The 22,068-nt window shown below is 35.5% G+C and overlaps 1 protein-coding gene across 4 annotated transcripts in view; it reads left to right on the top strand.

Annotated features, from left to right (window-relative positions):
- The window catches only part of SNTG2 (syntrophin gamma 2), a 221,209-nt gene that overhangs the window by 36,782 nt on the left and 162,359 nt on the right, over positions 1–22,068 (top strand). The gene's annotated exons all lie outside the window — the stretch shown is intronic.

Genomic DNA, 22,068 nt, shown 5'->3' with positions numbered 1-22,068 from the left:
TTGTAAAGGACTGCCTGAAAACATCCACAAGCAGTCTAAAGGATGAGAGGTATCTTGGCCTTAATTGGCAGTGGGACACTGCAGATGAACTTTTGCACAGCTATTTAGTAAACTGAATTCTCTTGTCAAAATATGCGGATCTCACTTTATTCGAGAACTAAAAACTGATCCTTGCTTACAATCTCCTCTTAAAATGAAATGGAACATAAGGTTTGGAGTTTTCCCCAATAAAACATTAATTGCAAATAAAGCCAGTGCATTCCTCTAGCCCAATTCTTAGTCACAGTTTTGAGGAATGCATTTTCTAAATGGGTATGTAAACTGTGTAGCAATCCAGATCTGTAGTGACTTTGGAACATTTGGCATACATTAATTAATGGGGACTGGGATTTGGAAGAAAACTGTGAGATGTTAAAAATGCAAGTGGATTCTGTTCTGACTAGCATTCTATGTTCTGTTTGGGTTTTTTTTTTTAGCTTTGGGTCCTGCTAGGTTTCTTCAGAGTAAATTGTCATGCTGATACTTGAAAATTGTGTGGTTCATTTTTATAACTTTTAAGCATGATTTACTTTTGTAATATGTTACAATTAGATTTTATATTCTCTGATGTAATTGTTTTCTAACAAGGGCTTTTTATAAATAAGGAGCATAATGCTTGTTAACATTTCATCTAAATGATAACATGCAACATTTATTGAGCTATATACCATATTAAAGATTATAATTTCAGTTTATTACTGCTTTACAGAAGGACACTGTTACTAATATTTCATAGATGACTGTTTTCTGGTGGGATTTGGTGTGGTTTTTTTAGTTTTTGTTTGTTAGTTTCTGGGTTTTTTCTGTTTTGGTTTGGGTTTTGGGTTTTTGTTTTCTTTGGTGTTTTGTTTTTAATAGTAGTTATTAAAAAATAGTTTAAAAATGGTAATTAGCTCTGTAATTTATTGAGGGGTTAGTGCACACTTTTGACTTAGAGTTTCTATTAAGAATGACAGATACTACATTCAGTGTTCCCTGTCTTATGCTTGGGGCTGATTCAACTCTGTGTGTGGCTGAACTTTCTGTAGTTGTGAGGTGAAAGTATTGAGCAGGGAGAAAGGGATACAAAGAGAATTTTGTGAGGATGCTATCCTAGGACAAGTGACAGCTCAGTTAAGAGCAACTGATCAGTTTTCTGTCCTATGTGTACCTCCTGTCAGATACAGTCTTTGGTCACTGCTGTATCCTGACCTGTTCTGGTGCATTTGCTGGGGAATATTAGTAAGTACAGGCCAAACTGTGCCAAGGAGTAAAGTCAACATTTAATTAGTATGTGTTATTTCTGTTGATGTCCCAGCCCTGCTTGTTTGTTAGAATGAATATGCTTTGGGAAAAGTCACAGGCCTTCCTTAGAGTTTGTCATCACTTTTAGCATGTACTTGACTCAGATCATCTCAGCTTGTGGTTACTGTCCATGCTAAAGCCTTGTTCTTTAAGAAGAATGGCCTTCTGTAACTTACTGCATTTTTGTCACTTGAAATATGTTTGTTGTTATTTGATTGCATGTTGAGAACAAACATGCTCTTGAATTGCAACAAAATCTGTAATAATTGCTTGGATAAGGGTTTTCTTTGGGCTTGTTTTCTGCAGCTCAAATTATGGATCTCTAACAGTGAACAACATAAATACTCTTCAACATGAGAAAAATCTGATAGCTATAAACAACAAAGAAATAACTGGTGTAGTGGTGGCTGATAATTATAAACTGGACATTTATCCACTACATTGGTTAATAGGTCTACATCATTTTTTCGTTTTGTTTTTTTTCCAGTGTATTTATATTTAAAAATGGTAATATGCAAAAGAGCAAACTCTCCTTGCAGATTTAATGCTCCAACGTCTTTAAAGGTCAATACAACAGAGGATTTCAAAGGCAGGGGCTGTAGAGTTCTTTTTTGGCATCATGATTTTTTCAGAAAACCTTAGATTGAAAATCCTAGCAAAAATTTTTAAATTAATAATTTATATAAAAGTACATTAAATTATCATAGAGAGTATAGAAAGTATGTGTTCCATCTCAAAATACCATAGGTACTCTAGTAAAAAATCATGCTTCCAGATTCAAAAAATATTGTTTCTAGCCCAAGCATAATTAAGTGGTAACAGACAGAATAAACACATAATGAAAAGGATCACAGAACTTTTCAGTTTGGAAGGGGACTTCTGAAGATCATCTAGTCAAACCCCTCTGCTTCTAAAAGAGATTCATTGCAGCAGGTTGTTCAGGGCTGTAGCTTGTTAAGTTTTGAGTATCTCCCAGAGTGGAGACTCCACAGCCTCCCAGGGCAATCTGTTCTAGTGTTCATCTATCCTGTCAATAACACAATTTCTTTGATGTTTAAATGCAGTTTTCTGTATTCAGTTTGTGTTCATTGACTCTTGCCTGATCTGAATCTCTTTGGACCAGTCATCTTCACTGTCTTCTTCAGGTACTTATACACACTGAGCAGATGTCCCCAGAGCTTTATCTTCTCTGGGTTGGACAGTCACAGCTGTCTTTGTCTCCTTGTGCATTTCCCTGCATTTGCTCCCATATTTCCATGTCACACCAGTGCTGTGGGGAGGGAAAGCATCACCTCCCTTAACCTGCAGAGAACAGTCTCCCTCATGTAGCCCAGGCTGCTTCCAGCCTTCTTTTCTTCAATGGTGTATTGTTGGCTCACAATCCTTGCTCATGCCCAACATGGTGTGCACCCAGAGCCCCAGATCTTTTTCTGCAAAGATGCTCTCCAGTATCAATTGCCTCAAGCCTGCATTGATGTATGAGGTTATTCCTTCCCAGGACTGAGCACTTTCTTTTGGAATTCACTAAACTCTTGATCTATTTTTCCAGCCTCTTAAGGTTCATCTGAATGAAACACAAGCAACCTTTCTGCCACCCTTCCTGCTAGCTTCGTGTAGTCTGCAAACTTTTGGAAGGTGTTCTCTGTCTCATTACCAGGTCATAAATTGCAATGTTAAACAGTACTGGTCCCAACATCTACTTCCTGGATATTCTACTAGTGACTGGCCTAAAGCTGGAAATTCTTCTGCTTGCTCATCACTACCCTTTGAACTTAGCCTCTGCTTTTTAGTCCACCTCACAGTCCACTGATCTAATCAGTGTTCTTTTCTAATCTTACTTTTGCTGGTCATATTTCAGTATTTCAGCTTGTGCTTGTTGCCTCTTGTCTCCTCTGAATCTGAGTCAGTCTTCCTTGCTGTGCTCATCAGTATTAATATGTGCTGAGGAGGTCCCATGAGTATTTTTTTTTTTCTGGGCTGGACAGTTCCAAATCTTTCAGCATCTCTTAATATCAGATGCCCAGATGGGCTTTGGCTTTCCTAACCTTTGAATAGTGTCTTTTTCTTCCTTCTAGATTACCTGTCCCTGCTTTTATCTCCTGAATACTTCCTTCTTCTCTCTCAGTCCAGTCAGGGACACCTTATTTACCCCTGCAGGCATCTTGCCACCTTTGGCTTCTTGCTTGTTAAGATCAACCATTCTTGAGCTTAGAGAATGTTATCCTTGGAAAATCAATCATCTGTTCAGGGCTTCCCTTGGCATGACTAGATCCTATAGAATTCTTCCAAGCTGTTTTCTGACGAGGCTGAGGTCTTGCCTGTAGCTCAGTATTAGCAGTGTGCTTTCTGCTTTCTTCCCTCTTCTCACAAACCCCACTGTCTCATGGTCACTGCAGTGAAGGCTGACTGTAGTCTTGCATGCCCAGCATGGTCTTTACAGAGAAGTTACAAATAGAGCCATAGAAGAAGTCTGTTTGAGCTAAAGCTTACTAAAAAGTCAATAAAAAGAGAGAAAAAAGGGCCCATGTTTCATATTCAAATCTGATCATAAATTGCATCTCTGTGGAGATTTTACTTCTACTTATGCAGAAATTTCATTCATTCTAGAGTATGTATTTTAATTGATGTAATCCATTGTGCCAGACACTGGTGAAAATAATACAGTTTTGACAAAGGGTTATTTAATTTTTTTAATGTCTGATAGGTACTGTGAACTCTATCATTTTCGTAGCACAAATGCAATTCACAAATCTTCTGTCACAAATTGCTTTGACACTGAAGAAAGGAATTTGTGCTTTATAGAAGAAGAATCTTTCCTTCACTTTACATACTTGTTTGTCCCTTAATAACCAGTTACTTCACTGACAACTAATTCAAGATGTACAGTAGGTTCCTTTCATTACATGACAACTACTTCTGATTTTGGGGGAAAAAGTCCTGGAGCTTTTAATTGTGTTGGAAGTTAGGTTCTGCTGTTACTGTGACCAATTAAAATGAAAAAAATATTGAAGATCTTCTTTCAGGCAATTAATGTTCTGTGTTCCACATGGTATTTTTTTAACTAATTTGAATTAAGTTTCTCTGAGTATGTTTTTGTTTACTCTTTGTTAAGATAATGGTGTTATTGTAGCCTTTCCCTTTCTGACATTTTTGGTGCCTCTTGAAAAAATTTGTATTTCTGTAAGCACCTTTTCTTGAATGGAAGAAAGAACAGGTAGAAAGATACTGTCTTCTGTGTCTATGCTTCACACAACCTGAAATATAAAAAGTAGTTCCAATATTTTTTACTTTTCCTTACCATTTTGTGTTTAAATACCAACACTACTTTACAAGCATTAGAAGCATAATTAACACAGATCATTTAGTGGGATGAAAGAGCACGTGGTAGGCGATCTGCAATGCATTGGATGATACTCTGTGGCATTGTGCCATGCAGTTAGTTCAGGTTGATGTGTGGTTCTTCTACCCTGTCATATCTCTTAGGTGAGCATATAAAAACAAAGAAAAAGTGAGATGTGAAAAACTAGATTTCTGTATAAATGGTTGCTGAATATTTTTCTATTTGGTGTTTCTTGAGTAAAGTTATGAAGAAAAAGCCTTTGTGGTTCACTTCCCCTTTGAGATCTAACACTCAATGGAAGGAAGAGCATGGATGAAAATAATGACAAGACATGTTTTTTTCTATCAGAAAATTGATTAAAAAAGATTCAGTGATGTTTTATTGGTCATATCTCAAGTAATGAACATGATTTAATAGATCATAATATATGGAAGTTAGTAGTGTGAAACACTTTGAGAGTTGTACTTGGTAAGCTAAGAGAATTTATCTAAAATGATTCTATAATTTCTTGTGTACTGCAAGAGTAGACACACATTAATTTTCTGTTGCTAGTTGAAAAGATTATATCTTACTACAGTCTTGTAACTCAGGATCTGCATGGAAAATTCCATTTCTTTTCAGTTAATATAATTGCTTGTAATTGTGCACAGCTAATTCTTTTCACTCTTGCCCCTAAGCAGACCAGTTTGTCCCTTGACTCTTGTATTTTAAAAGATAATGGGAATACATAAACTTAGTTAACAGTAAATTCTTCTAAAGTCAATGAAGCTCTATCCAGTAATCTCCACTGCAGCATTTTTAGTAGGAAGTGGCATGTATATATTAACTAATTTTAAATTTTCTTGCATCTTCTACAATATTTAGTTAACTTTCAGATAATGGATGCTGGTGTAGAGTGTCCTGTAATCATGTTCTTGCACTTAAACACACGGTGTGTTAGCATTGTTTCTGGCTATTTTTGGAGATGACAAAGTTTTGTATGAACATTTAAATTTTCTGAGCTAGGATTTTGTGCTGCTAAAATGACTAAAAACAGACAGTGAAATTTCTCAACTGAAACCTAACTTTTTTTAGTTGAATGGTAACATCTTTTTGAGCCAGTTTCTTAGAGAAAGGTTATATTCTTTTTCATCAGTTAAATGCTTTTTTTGTTCTTACAAAGGTTTGTCTGAATTTAGCTTATGGCTCTATACTACTGGTGATCCTGAGATAAAGTACCAGGAATTAAATAAGATGTTCCTACATTACAAAATCTGAGATCAGTAAGATGTCTTAGTAGCGCTGCTGATGTTCATTTTGATACTTGGCATTATCTAATTTGTTTCTTTATAACAGTGAGGAGCTTAAGGCAACCATTGAACTCATTGCAAAGTGAGTTCAGTGTATATAAGCATCTTCATAAAATCTTCTCTTGCTTCAAACATCCTTTTGAAACATAGGCATCAATGAATTAGATACAAAATCTGCTTTAGAAAACCCTAGATCATTTTCAAGGAGAGACACAGAACTTTTTTGAAAGATCAGATTTCAGTATTTATCTCAAATGTTTTAGCACTCAAATTTACTTATGAAGAAAATAAGAAAACAATTTGATGTATCCTGGTAATACATAAGTTCTTGTACCACCTGTTACCTTTTCTAAACAGCTTTCCTCCAAACAGATTAAAAACATTGGGCAATTTCTACCCAAAAGGTAATAGGTGGAAATCATTCAAAAATACCCAAGGATCTGATATCTTTGTGAGGCCTCTCTTAATAATTTTTGAATGGTGTTGGGTATCCAGAGAGGCCCCAGCTGGAAGCTGTCCAGCCTCGTCCCAATTTTTGAGAAAGGCAAGAAATATGACCCTGGAAACTACAAGACTATCAGTCTCACTTCAGTGGTAAAATTATGAAGATTGATTATTGTGGAAGATATGTGTACAGACAACATAGTCAGGGGTCACAGCTAGCATGGTTTCATGAGTGGAAAGTGTTGCTTGTCAGAGTTATTGTCCTTATATGAAAGGTAATCCATGTAGTTAATCAAGGGAAGCCAGGTGATGTAGTCATATGGATTTAAAATTCCTTTCTTCAGGACATACATGTGGGTTATATAATATGGTAAAAAAGACATGTATTGACAAATACAAAGAAGCTATTACTGTGGTAAAGTAAAAATTATAAATTATGGATGGTTGTAACAACTGCCAAACAAAATGCTTGAATATCATGCAACTTCTGCCAGTGTGTCACCTCTCTACACTGATGACAACATCTGCTGTGGGAAGGTGAGATAGCCCAGGAGATGCTTCTGGTCAGATGGGTCAGCCCTCTGCTCTTGAGGGTTTTCTGTAGGTTTCCTGGGTTTGATTTTGGTGTGGACTATGCAGCTTTCTTCATCTCTCATCCTGTGGAAGTTCACTGGGATAGAGGCTGTCCCCTGTGCACTACAGGTGTATTTGCCTTTCTTCTGAGGGGTAAAATAGATCATCAGGATCTGATGTTGTTCCTTCCACTGGCCTCAGTGATGGAGGATGATCATGGCTCCACTGAATTATTTTGGTTTTTATCCCATCGTGTCTGTTAGCTTGTTGTGGTAGTAGTGGGAAGGTCCCTGGAAGCTTTTGCTGTGTATGCTCTTGTGAAGTGTCAGTACTGTGGTATTTATATTTAACTTGATTTAGGGTCTGTGTAATACCACTAAGGAGTATAACAAATTGTATTAGTATGGCAGAAATAGAATTTTCCCATCATTGCATCATTTGTGTTCCTGAACAGAAGAGGTATGTGATATTGAAGGGTATGTGAGAGTAATACAAATGTACGTTATTGGCTTCTCTCAGCCTTTGTATTCAACTAAAAAAAATTCATTACACTGTTAAAATAATATTTATTTTCCCATTAGGTTCTGAATTGATCTTTAGTAATATTGTTTATCAAAAATATTTGCAGAATGTTAAAGGCCTATTTCTGTGCTAAGCAGATTTTGTTGATACAAAGGGTGATGTTTTTCTCATCATATTGAAATTCTCAATTTAATAGCCAGAAGCCTAGGAAGTGAATTTGAAGTGCTGGTGCATTTATTTTCAGAAGAAAACAATTAGTAAAAATGTTGTATCCCATCCTGAGAGGGCTGCTGTTTATTTGACAGTAGTCTTTCTCTCCAGGGTAGTTTAGATGTCCAAAATGTTTAGGTGATTTTATTGACTGGTAGAGGACTATTGGGTTAAAACAGAAAATACTTGGATGCCATAATTTGTTCCAATCTTAATCTTTGCAATAGTATCCCACAGCCCAGCAGCAGAGGAAAAAGTGTGTCCCTTTTGTCTTTAGGGGCATGCACTTGGTGCTCATAGGGGATTCTGCATTCATGCTAAAATGCCTTGTCCTGAGGCTGCCTCGTATTTCTGGAGAAGCAGTAACATCTCTCGGATTTGAGTTATTTCTCTTTTTCCACAAAACATACAGTGGAATAGAAACTACAGGATAATTGCACCATTCAGGAAATAATAGTATTGGAATCTCATATATCTTTAACTCAATATAAACAACTCATATGCTGAATTCCATAAATGACTGAATGCATTAAGACTATAAAGAAGCTAAATTCAAGTACCCATCTCATGCTTCTCATGTGTCTTTGCTATCTTAAGGAAAAATGATGTTTGGTTCAAGAGATTTTGACTGAATAACTGCATCAGTTAATTACTGTGATTAATGCAGTAATTGGTGTTGTTGATCTTTGCAAGCTTTATGTAAAACTTTGTAGTAAACTAGACAATACTAAAAAACCCCTTGAAACAGTTCTTAGAGAGGACATCACCTCTCGTCTACAACAATTGTTTTGCCTATCCAGTGTCCCTTATGGTGCTCTAAAAATCTCATCACATGAATATTATTCTTTTTTGGCAACAAGAATCAGGCATGAATTAAAATGAGTAATGTGTTTGAGAATTTATCCAATTTATGTTTTCCGATAAATGAAATTTCAAGCCTCTACTTTTGTCAGAGATACCACATCTTAAAATCTCAGTGACCCAAAATTTTATTTCTGCATTCCAGTGAAGGCAGAAAAAATACAGTAACACAAAAGAATAAAAACTATCTTTACTATATTTCTCATTGTATAGTAAAGTAATTTGTTGTGATTATGTAAATTCTTAATCTGTTTTGTTCTTTGCAAATTAATTTGGATTAATTTCAGTAGAATATCTGAACCTTGCTTCTTATAAATTTCAGCTAAGTTGCTGTAATTTAAAAATGTCTGTCAGCAAGAAGGATGTGCAAGAATACTAATTTAATAAATCTTTTCTAATTCTGTGTAGGGAAATTGACTGGTGGGGATGTAAAAGATAAGAACAAGTACAGCTAATTGCCAGCTAACCTTTATTTCCCTACTCCTTCAGAAAGTTTCTTAGCATAGAAGAGATGGCTGAGGGATCACCTCCCTCCTAGTAGGAGGAGGAGTGGCAAAATATCCTAGAATAGCAAATAGCAGTCTGTGCTGTAAAGATTCCACTTTTATCTTGTGTTTCTAGACATAGCTACAAACCATTCTTTTCCATGTAATCAGCCTTCACAGGAAAAAGAAAACATCAAATAACACTTAAGGAAAATACTTTTCTCAGACTTGTTAATACATGCTACATGGTTAATCCTATATTAATTTGAATTGCATTAAGTCAGCTCAGATTTGGAATTTTTAATCTCTCATTAAATAGCGTTTTCTAAAAAAATTATCATTTGGTCCTGAATTTATAGGGAGTTAATTATGTTACAGTAATTAATTTTACCTCACTTTGTGACTAAGACCCTGAATTATGTGCCAGCATAGCAATGCATGTGTGGAGTCTTTTGTTTATGTCTTGGCAGAAGTGTCCTCTCCCTCCCAAAAAGACAAATTATAGCTGTACTTTAGATACATCTGCTACATCTACTAGTTAAACTGTGTGCTTTTATACCCTTTGGTAAGCTTTTCTGCAAAGTTTATAGTTAGAATTTTTTAATATAAAGTCTGTTTATTGCAAACAATGATTTTATGTGTTTATTTACTCATTTTTACTTCAGAAACTCTGCCAGTGATTCCAGTGGAAAAGACTGCCTGAAGGCTTTGCAGTGTATTATGTACAACCTTACTCTAGCTGCAGTGCAGAGCTGCATCTCTGCAGGGCATCTCAGGGGGAGACTGCAACATATAAGAAATCAGCAAAAGCTTCTGCAGTGTGGAGAAGGGTGATCACCACGGAGACACAGCCCGTGTGGCTGGAGAAAATTGTTGTGGTAATTTGTTCAGCTGTCCAGTAAATAAAACCATTTGCTATCAGTTACTCTGCTGTTTGCCATCATGCTTTCACATGGCTTTGGCATGAATTTCTTCCAAGACCACAGCCTTTACTCTGAGAGATCAGTTCTAAATGTTAGTTTAAATTTCTAAATAGTCTTGAAATCTCAAAGAACTATCTGTATTGCTTTTATCTACTAGTGTTGTACTTTATTCTAATGTTGAGCACAGAAACTGAGAGCAGGAAGGTCTCCTGTGCTACTGCAGAGGATTATGAGTTCATTTGATCATCTGGAGGAATACATTTCCAATTGTGAAAACATTTGCTTTTCCATGTAACTTTTTTCATCCATTCTGCCATTTCTTATCCAAATTCAGGGACTCTGTGCCCCCTCAAAGAAAACTTTTTGACTTACATATGCAATGGTGTATACCACTGACTACTGAGCAATGACTCCTCTGAATAACAGATAAATATAGAAAGGCTTCAGGCATTCAGTAAAATACATTTCATTTTATGCTGAAGGAAAAAACTTAATCCTTGGCAACTTGCATGGTTCTAACAGATAAAATTAAATTACTGAAACATGAAAACCTTCTGTATTAAGAGCAGCCTTTAAAAATTATTTTCTTGAACAGTATTTCCATGTGGAAAATGATTCATTTAGCAGCTGCTTACACACGCAATTGATGACCTAGTAATTGCTTGAACTGTAAGTTTATAAACAAATATATGTTTCAGTTTCACAAGTACATTAGCTGGCTCTCTTAAGTATTAAAAAAATATTCAGGTATATTGAACTAGATATGTTTGTTACTTTGCATTTCTTAGAAGAAAAAACATAACTTTAAAAGTGAAATGTGCATATTTAAATGATTGAGAACAAGAATCTCTTTTAAAAATATGATTTTTCTTTCATTGCAGACCTATCTCTCAATGAATTAATGAGATGTTGGCAGATTTTCTCTGTGTAGAACTAGGTTTCTGATGAATCCCTTATTCCTAATTCAAATGAGTACTCTTTGTTAGTTTGTTTTTAAGTAAAGGGGTATGTTGCTCATTTAACTGAATGATTTAAAAAAATTAAGAGGGCTAAAATCCATACAGCAAACATAATAACATATTCAGCAGAGACAGTGTAGAAAAATTAAGTTCTGAATAAGTCTGGATTTAGAGGAATATGTAGGTGTCCATCTTCACTTGAAATTTGCTATTCTACTTGTCAGCTTCTGGTTACAAAATATGTATTTTATAATTTTCCCATATAAGTAGTTGAAAGCAAAAAAGGATATTTCTATGTTACTTTATTTCAAAGAAATAGTAGAGCTGTTCATCTCCCATTACTGATTTCTTTATTCCAGGAGTCTTGACTGTTGTCAGACCCTTCCAATAGGATTTTTGAATGAATTAGTGTTAGTAGAAAGGAAATGTGATGTCCTCTCTCTTTGTCAAGAAATATTTTACCACATTTTATGTGGCTGATTCACTCACAAGTAGATACCTGGCTAAAAGATGAATTAGTTCAGAAGGCACAGGGTGTAGGAAGAAAACCTTGATTATGGAAGTATTCCCACTTTAAGCAATAAAGTCAAAAAGTGAACCTGATGTGTAAATCTGGTTGTTACTGGAGATTCAAGTTGGAAATAGTTTCTGGAAGTGCTCTGGGGTTTGTGTTGCAGGCAGAATAGCTGCTGAGCTTTGAACATTGGCTGAAAAAAATAGAGCTGCACCCAGTGGCCAGGGGTTGATGTGTGTCCAGCTAAGTACAACTAGGGAACATCTAACTGACCTCCAGTGCTAAAAGTGGGTAGGACTGATCTTGGCCCAGCAGGATTGTTGAAAGTCTCAGGTGTCATTTGCTGTGTTTGCTCTGCCTACAGATCAGCTATTTGCAGTCCCACAGCTGCTGGTTCCAAACCAGGAGCCCTACTCACGTAGCAGACTCGTACCTGTATCACAAGAAATATTTTCATTGTCTGTCACTGCCTACAGACTTACCTTACTTAGCTTCCTGACGAGGCCTGTCAGGCATATTTTGTACTTTTTTTAAGCTTACCTGGGGCTCTGTTGCAGCTTCTTCAAATGTAATAACAATTGCATAATGACCAAGAATTTTTTCCATTATCTGTTTTGATTTTAGTTTAGTATTGTAGGATTGTGTACTGAAAAGCCATTTTTTCCCACAGACTCTCATGCATTTCTATGACTAATAGTGTGATAAGTTGCAAACTGTATGTAAGATGAGCTATGACCATAGGAGAAAGGTATAGCTCAGAGGACCAGAGGCATAGAATGACAGCAAAGCAATAGTTACAAGCACAGAGGATGACACACACATATCCCAGAGCTATAAACAGCTCAGAAATGTTCAGTTATTGATCACAAAGGGATTAAATTCATTGGAATGAAGTAAAATTGGTTTTATAAATTCAAACCAGAAATACATCCAAGATATAAAATATAATAAAACATACCATTATATTAAAGTTAAATGGTATGTGGAATTGCAGACCAAGGAAGTAAAAAGTTGGGGTGTTTTCCTCATCTCTAAGTGCTTCATGATCACAGTTTTCTTCTGTTTGGGTTGGTTGTAGTTAATTTCTTGCTCTATGGAAAAAGACAGCAGGAAAGTTGGCTGTGCAATGAGATGCTTGAAAAAATTCCAAGGCAGCAGATCAGGCTTGGCTTAACTTCAGCACACCTATGGAGGAATGTGTCTAGATACAAAAATTAAGGATAGTCTGAGCAAGAGTGTAGTTTCTCGTTGTTTTATTTGGAACAAAGATGAAATTAAGTTTTGCTGACCACTTCCTTTAATTAAGCTAATTTACAGCCTGGCCCCATAGAGAGTTTCATTGAAGTAACTAAAGAGGCTGCAAATTGGGGGATCAGAGTTTCATTGGATTCTTACATTGCCACTAAACAAGGTTTAATTAAATCTTAAATTCTTGTTTACCCAAGTGTCCCATTGCTGTATTTGGAAAGAGTGCTTTTGAAATGTATATGTATTCATGTTACTTTTTCACCATTCTGCATTTGCAGAGGACACAACACTACTGGGTTATGTTCTTTCCAACTGTTTTTTGTTAATAATCTATCAGTTCTGATTTTTTCTGCCATGTGTGCTAACATTAAAATAATTTATGAATGGTATGCTCATAAATTAATTTATAAATGGTATGCTCATAATTTCAGGATATATTAATAAATTTTAACTTACTTATCTTTTAATAAAACCTTAAGGAAAGACTTGTTATAAAAAAAGTTCTTCCAACATTCCATCTAGTCTCTCCATTTTTACTCCAGTTTCCTTTAGGCACTTCTATCAAAGACTGAGGAAAAAAACACTCTTAGGAAATGAGAAGGCATTTCTGATGAAAGAAACCTGTTGGGGAATAATACATCTTTTCTTAAGGGTATTTTCTGAGCCAAGCCCTTGCACAAGTCAGTATGTTAGGGAAGCCCAAATAATTTGTGCAGCAGTTATATTTAGACACCTTTAATAATTGCATTGCCATTTTTGTATTTGCATCATGTGCTTTCTGTCATAGAGCAACTGACTTAAAAGTAGTGTTGGCATAGTGTGCTGGTCTAAACAGATTTCAAGTTGAATATAGTCATAATATATTTTTTCTCAAAAGGCAAGTGCTGGAGTACTAGAAAAAATTCTGATAAACAGTTGATATTATGCAGTCTTCTTTAAATTCACTAAAATATTGGTATGTATTTATATATGGCCATGGGTTTATGTACATCTGGATGACTGGCAGGGCTAGCCATCATGTGCTTAATTTGCAAGCATCTCCTCTGTTGCTACCTAAAGATATCAAGAATAGGACAAACAGCTGTGATAATTCCTCTGTAAGGCAGGTGGACCTGGACTCAGAAGGACTATACAGAGAGATAATATGTAAAAAAATACTTAAAGACATGGAAAAGGTGTGCAGCGGAGCAGTGAGATCTTGCAGGGCATGGGGGAGAAATGGAAAATACAGTAAGGAGGAAGAGTATTTGAGAAAAAGAGACAAAATGGTTATCAGATACTTTAAAAAGTGGGAGTTTACCTAAAGCTGCTGGTTTAGACTAGAGGTTATATGTACAGGCTTGAATGCCTTAGTAGCATCCTAGATAATTGCTTTGCATGCAATCTGGGCTGTGTATTGAAAAAAAACCAAAAAAAACAGTTTGTTTAAGATTATTTAAGTTTTGTTTTCTAGCATTCTGTAGTAGAAGGATAGCAGGTATGTGCTCATGCCTGTGTTCCATGTATCTCCTAATATCTACATGGTGCATTGTTGTAATAGTAGTTACTGTAAGATGTTTTATACCATGAATGACATGTAGGATTTTTTTTAACTTGTTTGCAGTTTTGAGCATGTCTGAGTATTTTTTGTTGATGTTGTGCATCAACCAAAGAGGTGCAATCACATAAACTGCAAGTGAAGATGGATCAAGAGGAAATGGTTTCTTACTAATAGCTTACTTGCAAGAGGGATGGAAATCCTTGCAGGCAATTTCTACATGGTATAGTTAGCATAGGATGTCAAATGTTGTGAAAAATGCAGTATGATACAAGGATATTCCTTATGGGCATGCTGGTATCATTTGGTGTATTCATGATGAAATTACAGCATTAAGCTAGAACAGGTATATGCAGAAACATGTCTGGAATATTGTTGAGTTTTGCTTTAAAATCTGAGGGGAGCTTGGCAATCAGTTTTCTCAACTTTTTTGCTTCATCTTGATGTTTAATCTCTGCTTCACTCCTACTGGCCTTTATCATAGCTGTTAGTTCAGTAAGGGAATATAGTATCTTTTAGTCTAGTTAGTATCTTCTAATCTAGTGTACTTCTTGGTAATACAGATTGAATGCTAGTGTAAAACTCCTTGTACCCTAAGTATTTTATAGTTGCATTTATTATACATGTTGCACATAGAGTGCCTTACAATAATCAGAAAAGACTAATAGATTTGGAACGTTACTCAGAATGAATGATATCATAAATATGCTTTTAGGAGGATAATATACATAATACTGGGGGCACACAGTATGCAACCTGTCAATACAAACTTTGGGGAGAATAAAATGACCATGTAAAATGTTTATTGTTTCAGTGGAACAAGTGAAAATGTAAAGAGTGTCCTGCAGGGCTGGAATATTTGCTGAAGAAGGAAATACAATCTGTTCTCTGAATATTCTCAGAATTCTGAGTTTCTGAGAAAAAGAAGAAATAATCAATCTTCAAAATGACTTAATTGCTACAAACTAGATTTACTGTGGAGACTTTGTGACTTGTTCTACAAATAGGAACAAAAATTATGTTTTTATGATCTTGCCTCTAGCTGAAAAACATTACACTGTATGCCATAAGCACAAACTGAAATAAAAAAAAATAGAGAAGGGATGGACAAATGAAAGGTAGTGAATTCATGTTCATTGGCTCAGTCACACAGAAAAAAACTATCTTTAAGAAACATCTTTGTTACTGACTTTGTTCTTTTTCTGATGTTGTCATTCAGAAGTTCAGATCCCTTTCACATAGAAGATCTTCTTCGATCTGCAAAGATATTTCCTCCACAAAGGGACTATTGTAGAAAATTGAATACCTCACAACTTTTATATAGCATACTCATAATGGCTTGAAAAATTACATTCTTCACTGTGGAGGGCACTTTTGAATGTTTCTACTTCTCTTACATTACTTGTTGGGGTGGGCTTTTTGGTTGGTTTTTTGTTGTGATTTTTTTGGTTGGTTTTGGGTTTTTTTGGGGGTTTTGGGTACTTTTTGGTTGGGTTTTTTTGTCTTCTTCAAAGGTGTCTTTGGAACTTTTTTAATTTAGTTAGCTTTCCTGAAGTTGTATTTGGTATTTCCAGAATAATAATTAATATGTAGTGAAATGTTTTTAATGGAACCATTTTTCATACTGAATATGGAAAACTCCTGTCCATCCCACTGCAATGAAACTGGCACTTTTTGCTCCTTCCACTGTCATAACTCTTTTGGGTGTCATAAACTAACTTTTTTTTGGAAGGAATTGGGATTATAATGACTACTATAATGATGAGCTTTCTCAAGCCATCATCTTTGCAAAGTTTTCAATGTGAAGCAGACTTCCTGTCTTCTTTTGCAGTAATGCCCTCAGATAATACCCCAGATGGAACACTTTCCTGAGATTAAAAAGTAATCTGATAAAGCAGCCTGGAGAGCAGATTGAGGATCAAGATTTGATACATAGGTCTCTGTGTGAGGTAACGTAAGTGATAGATGATATGAATGTGTCTACAAGCAGATCTGTTTCTTACAGATTGTAGCCTCTGCTGCACAGAGTTGCCACACAGTTGATTGAATGAATCCTGTGAAAATTGTTTGAAAGAGTTGACATAGCAACTCTGACAACTGAAGTTAGCTATGTCTAAATTCAAGTTAGAAAATAATTTGTCTGAATGTCACAAAGAGCATTTCTACAGTACTGTGGTGATGTTTTAAGGCTTAGCAAAGGTTGATGCAGATTAGCTGCCAGTTTCTTTTTTGTGAGCTGCATAATAGTATGAAGCCTTTCATATAGTGCTGTTCACTTCTTAAATATTGTAGTAAAATTAATCTAGCTTTTCTAGCAGTCTTCCTGCAAAGAAGGCCAGAAGTAAAGGAGGGAAAACTGATCTTTGAGGGATCCGGATCTGCAGTACCTCTAAGTACACTTCAAATGCAGGTTAAAAAAATAGAAGTTAAGAATTCAAACAGAAGCAGGTTCTTACTGAGGTCAGAGCTGCAGTCTGACCCCACCAGTCTGTTTCTGATAGTGACAGTGCAAGGTACTAAATCATATTATAACATTGGAAACTGTTTTCCTTTATTGTATCTAATTTCTCTTTTCAATAACACCGGTAGTACAGATAATGCTGTCAGCCTGGAGAACCTTTGTGATGACACATTTCCCAAGTTCACTACCTGCTGTCTAAATGAGGTATTTTTTTTTTGGTTACTGAGTTGATGCTGTGTTTTGGTGTTGCACAGAGCTTGGTGGAAGGCCCTTTGGTATTCACCTTAACCCACTGTTGCTACAGTGTTATAAAACTTGCTCATATTCTCTGCATACTTTTATTTCTGAGAGTTCCAGATTTATTTATTTATACACAGGGTAGCTGCTTCACTCCTTGGCTGTACATGTCTAACTCTGCTGTGTCTTCCCTGAGATGCAGAGACTGGAACTACAAGTAGCAATTGTGCTATGTTGAATGGATGCCCTGAATTTTATCACTGTAAGTGGAAGAGGGATTCCAGAGTAAGACTGGTGTAGTTTGTTGTGTGCTGTTTGGTATGGATTATCTCAAGTTTGGTATTCAGAATTATTGTTTCTGCAATTGAGTAGCACTTCAGCTTCAGGAGCAGAGACTGTTCTCACATGCATTAATTTCATAACAAGCCCAGAAATGGAGAAGGTGGTGCACCAATTCATGACCAGCTCAACAGCCATGACATGAAAGAGTAATTTTAGTATATAATACATTTTTTGACAAAACTTCATTAATTTCTGCTCAGAACTGATCCAGGAACTTCTTTTTAATCAGTCATGCAAGTAAGGGAGTTAATGTGTCTGTTACTTTCAGTGTTTTTTGCAGAGAAAATCAATGTAAAGACAAATATACTTTTCATTGTTACAGTGTGGAATTGTTACACTATTAATTAAAAGTTTATTTCAATGACAGTTTATGTGTTAAAGGTTTTGAGGCAGTATACATGCAAAATTTACTTAAATTATTTTGGAGTCATGTATAATTGCGAACACTTCTTCAGAAAACTGATGTATTCAAGAAAGATATCAATGCTAAAGTAAGAATATGGGTTGTCTAATTGTATCCATTACATTTATCAGGCTAAATGTGGTTTGAAACTGTCAGGAAAGATATTTATCTCTTTTATTACAATTGCAACCTAAAATGTATTGAACTTTATTTATCATAGAATCATAGAATGGTTTGGGTTGGAAGGGACCTTAAAGATCACTTAGTGTCAACCCCCTCTACCATGGGCAAGGACACCTTCCAGCAGACCAGGTTGTTCAACACCCCATCCAACCTGGCCTTGAACTCTTCCAGGTTTGGAGTAGCCACAGCTTTTCTGGGTAACCTGTTCAAGTGCCTCATCATCCTCACAGTAAAACATTTCTTCCTGATATCTAATACAAATTTGATCCCTTTCAGTTTAAAGCCATCACCCCCTCTCAAATCATTTTATGCCCTTGTAAAATGTCTCTTTCCTATTCTCTTGTATGCCCCATTTGGGTAATGAAAGGCTGCTGTTAGGGCTGAACAACTCCTGCTTTCTTGGCTTGTCTTCATAGGAGAGGTGCTCCAGCCCTCTGACCTTATTTTGGATTTATTGTGGGGTTCTTTTGTTTTGTTTTTTCTGTTTGTTTTGTTTTGTTTTTGGTTTTTTGGGGTATTTTTGTCTTTTTAGGGGCTTTAATATCTTATAGGAAATTAATCTGAATTTATGTGAAGGAACAGTTTAAATTTTTGGGAATTTCCCCTTTCATCTACAAAATATTCTATCAAGGAAAACTTATTGTGTGTGTTGGGGAGTTTCCCCTTTTCTCTCCAAAATATTCTAGCGATAGAAACTTGTTATGGTTGTTTTCATTTGCATTTATTAGCTTGAAGAGTTGAGGCTTTGTCTTGCACAGAGAAGTGATGTAGGGTCAGTAGACAGCAGTCCCAATGAAAGCATAGAAATTTCATTGTATTTATACCTCTGCATACTATCTGCTTTTCTCTCATTGGGAAGCTATTTCATATACACATCTCTGTCAGTATCCCCATAATTTCATTATGCATATGAATATATGCACTTCCTGTGCATCAGTTTCTGCCTGTCACCTCTTGTTCTGTTTCTTGGTGCAATCAAGATGAGCCTGGAAACATCCTCTGATATCCTCCCTTCATTGGGAGACTTTGATGAGGTTCCCTCTCAGTCATGTTTTCTCAGGTCTTAACAGGCCAGCTCTCTCAGCCTTTCCTTGTAAAAAATGTCCTTTTAATTCAGAGTTTTTGTATTATATTTTCTTAGTGAGAATGGTTTAATGTGAAAATAAACATTTCTCAATAATAAGGTTCAGTGAATGAGTTTTAATATTCCCAGACAAAAACTGGGAGTTGAAATTTGAAGAGTCTGAATTACTATGATACAAAACTTCCAAAGAGAAGTTCTAAGGAATAAACTCTCCTTGTTATTGAGCAAAATGAGACGTTGATAGTACAGGAAAATTTACCAAAGTTGCAAAAGTTTTGCAACTTTGCAAAGTTGTCTTTATGATTTTTATTATCTTTGACTTCTCTGGACAATGCTTTGACACAAGTTCTTATAGGAAAAATCTTGTTTATATCTCTGCTTGATAAACCACTTTCTGTCACTTCTTCCTATACTACCCAAGGGAATTCTGGAATCAGTGTCTAGTTAAAATCTGGATGAGACCTGAAAGATAGTAACATTTTCACTGGGTTAGTGAAGACTGGTAAGGGAGGGAGAATAAATTTGATCATCTCTTGCTGGGAACACAACTAGACTTTAAGACCTTTTGTCATGCAGCTTGAGAGAAGCTGGAAGAGTAATTATGTAATTTTTTTAACTATCTCTTCTCTTGAGCACAATGATAGATGGTGAAATAAAGGTGAGAAGTGGTAAGGTAAAGAAGAAGAAACTGAATTTATGGGAAGAAAATAATAAAATGAGGTATTGAAGAAGGATATGGTCTTCTTTCATGAAGATCAAAACCTTTTTCATGTTTAGGGACCTGTTGGCTAGGTCAAGGTTCAGCATGAGCTGATTCATCCCATGGGATGCAGTTCCTGGGGAAAAGAGGGATCCAGGACAGCTGGTTTCTTTTCAGAAAGCATGTATACCCAATAGCATGTATAAAATTAGCAAACTGTGTTTCAGGTGTTATATCAACAAATGAGAAAAGGCCTTTTATCATCATGTCAAATGTATGTGTGATGTGACATAGGATCTGTTAAAAAACTGCATCCAGGTTCTGGAAAAACACTGGAGAAGTGCTTTAGAACCAGTGTGGACAGAGCAGTGCAATCAGAGGCTTCTGTCAACAAGTGACTGACAAATGCACTAGAGGTGAGTGAATATCGTCCCTTCTGTTTGCCAGCCTCTCAGCATTGTAACTAAAAGAGAAGATCGAGTGCTATTGTAAGGTAAGTTATTAAGTCAAAGAAAAGATTAAATTTTATGTTTAGAAACTACAATGACAATTGTATGGTCACTGTATTACTTGGCAAGTTTTTGGTTTGGTCTGTGTAGATTTAGAGTGTAGTTTCTAGTTTCTCTTCTTAAAAAAATAATAAAATAAGTTGGGAGTTGAAACTTAATTATTTTTAAGATCCCTTCCAAGCCAAATCATTATATGATATTTTATTAACTAAATATAGGTGTTCATAATTATGAAATACTTGAAAAATCCTGGAGTAAAGCTTGGAGTTTCACTTTTATTTTGTCAGTCTATCATCCATGAATATGTATTTAAATTTTATCTCTATTTTTATTCCTTAAGTTCAAAATAAAGAGTAATGAATAATAATAGATTTATAATCCATGGGAAATGTTTTCCAACTATTCTCTGTATCTGTGTAATGTTTTGTTCTTTTTAACTAATGGTGTATTCAGTGTTGCCTACTGTTACATCTATTCAATATCCTCATATACTAGTTCATGCCACTGTGAAATATTTTTGTGTCCAAAAATGAAACTTCTGGCTATTAACAGATGTTGCATCTTCAAGTTAAATAATAACTTTTGAAAAATATTGGACTGTGATTTTATTTAGGTCAGAGAATATGGTGAAAGTAGAAAAATGTATTTGTTCATTTGAAATCAGTTCTTGTTCATATGAGGTTAAACTGAAAAACTCTGAAAACAAGTTTTCTTACAATAAAAGCTTCAAGATATCCCTTGAAGTACTTGGTGACACACACTGCTCTGCCCAGCTCACAGACATTTGGTGAAACTGGTGAAAGGTTTCTGTTGTACTAGAGGCAGTTATGTTCGTGCCAGGGATTCGAAACACTGCAAGGAAGTTGACAGTTACAGAAATGTTTGTATTTGAATAGGTAGGAACACTGAATAGAAGAAACTTTCTAGTCAGTAGGTCTTTTCTATTGCTGCTACTTACACATTAAGAAATTGAAAACTGACACAAGTTAAAATCAAGGTCTCCAAATCACTTTGTTAAGGCAGTCCAATGATTTTTTGAAGTTATATTTAGCAAAGGGGTATGAATAAGTCTTGCTATTATCTATAGTCTGTTCCAGCAAAAGAGTGCAGATTCATTGTGAAAGCAGTATAATTTTGTTAGCAAAGAACCATTTCCAGTTTGATGAAAGGTTTTGAGTATACCACTTTAGTAAAGGCAGCCAAATGTCCCCTTCAGTCAAAGTGGGTTACTGGCAGTCTTGGCAAACAAACAGAAAAGTAATCCTCTGTGCTTGTAGTTCCTAATTGTCTTGAGCATAATTAGAGAGAGCATTGAGTTTGGAAGAATAAGTGATTCATCAATTATGAGCAGGTTCTTGTAATGAAGGAAATTTCTTTTATGATTTCTATAGCAATAATATAGTCATTTGCATTGATTCAAGAGCACAGGTAATGAGTCCTTAATATGAAATACTAGATTCCTCTAAGAGAAGTTTGATTTTTGTTCACTGGAAGGAGATAGCCAAGACTCTGCTGAACTTCCAGCCATTAGAAGTATAACATGGATTGATTTACTGAATGACACTTGCGTGAAAACCTGATGTGGTTGATTATAATCCGGATTATTAGTGATCAAACAATAGTCAGTGGATATCCTTACAATAATATTTAAGAACTACATTGTAGATTATGGTGACAGTGTGAGTGAAAGGTGATTGTGATAATTCACATAAGGAAATCTGTAAAATGGAGTAGGAATATTAAGAGAAAAATAGCAAGAATACTTGGAAACAACATAAGTGAACTATAAATCAAATTAAAGGTTAAAGCAGGTTGAAGATGTAAGTTGATTGTGGTCATCTGCTTCAATTTTATTTGTAATCTGTAACTGATTGAAACTCAACTGAAATGTTGAGCAGAATCTGAATGTTGCATCTGAGTC

The sequence above is a fragment of the Cyanistes caeruleus genome, chromosome 2, assembly GCF_971803275.1.
Source record: "Cyanistes caeruleus chromosome 2, bCyaCae1.hap1.1, whole genome shotgun sequence".
Lineage (NCBI taxonomy): Eukaryota > Metazoa > Chordata > Aves > Passeriformes > Paridae > Cyanistes > Cyanistes caeruleus.
The sequence above is the reverse complement of the archived record's forward strand: the minus strand, read 5'-3'. Positions and strand labels throughout refer to the sequence as shown.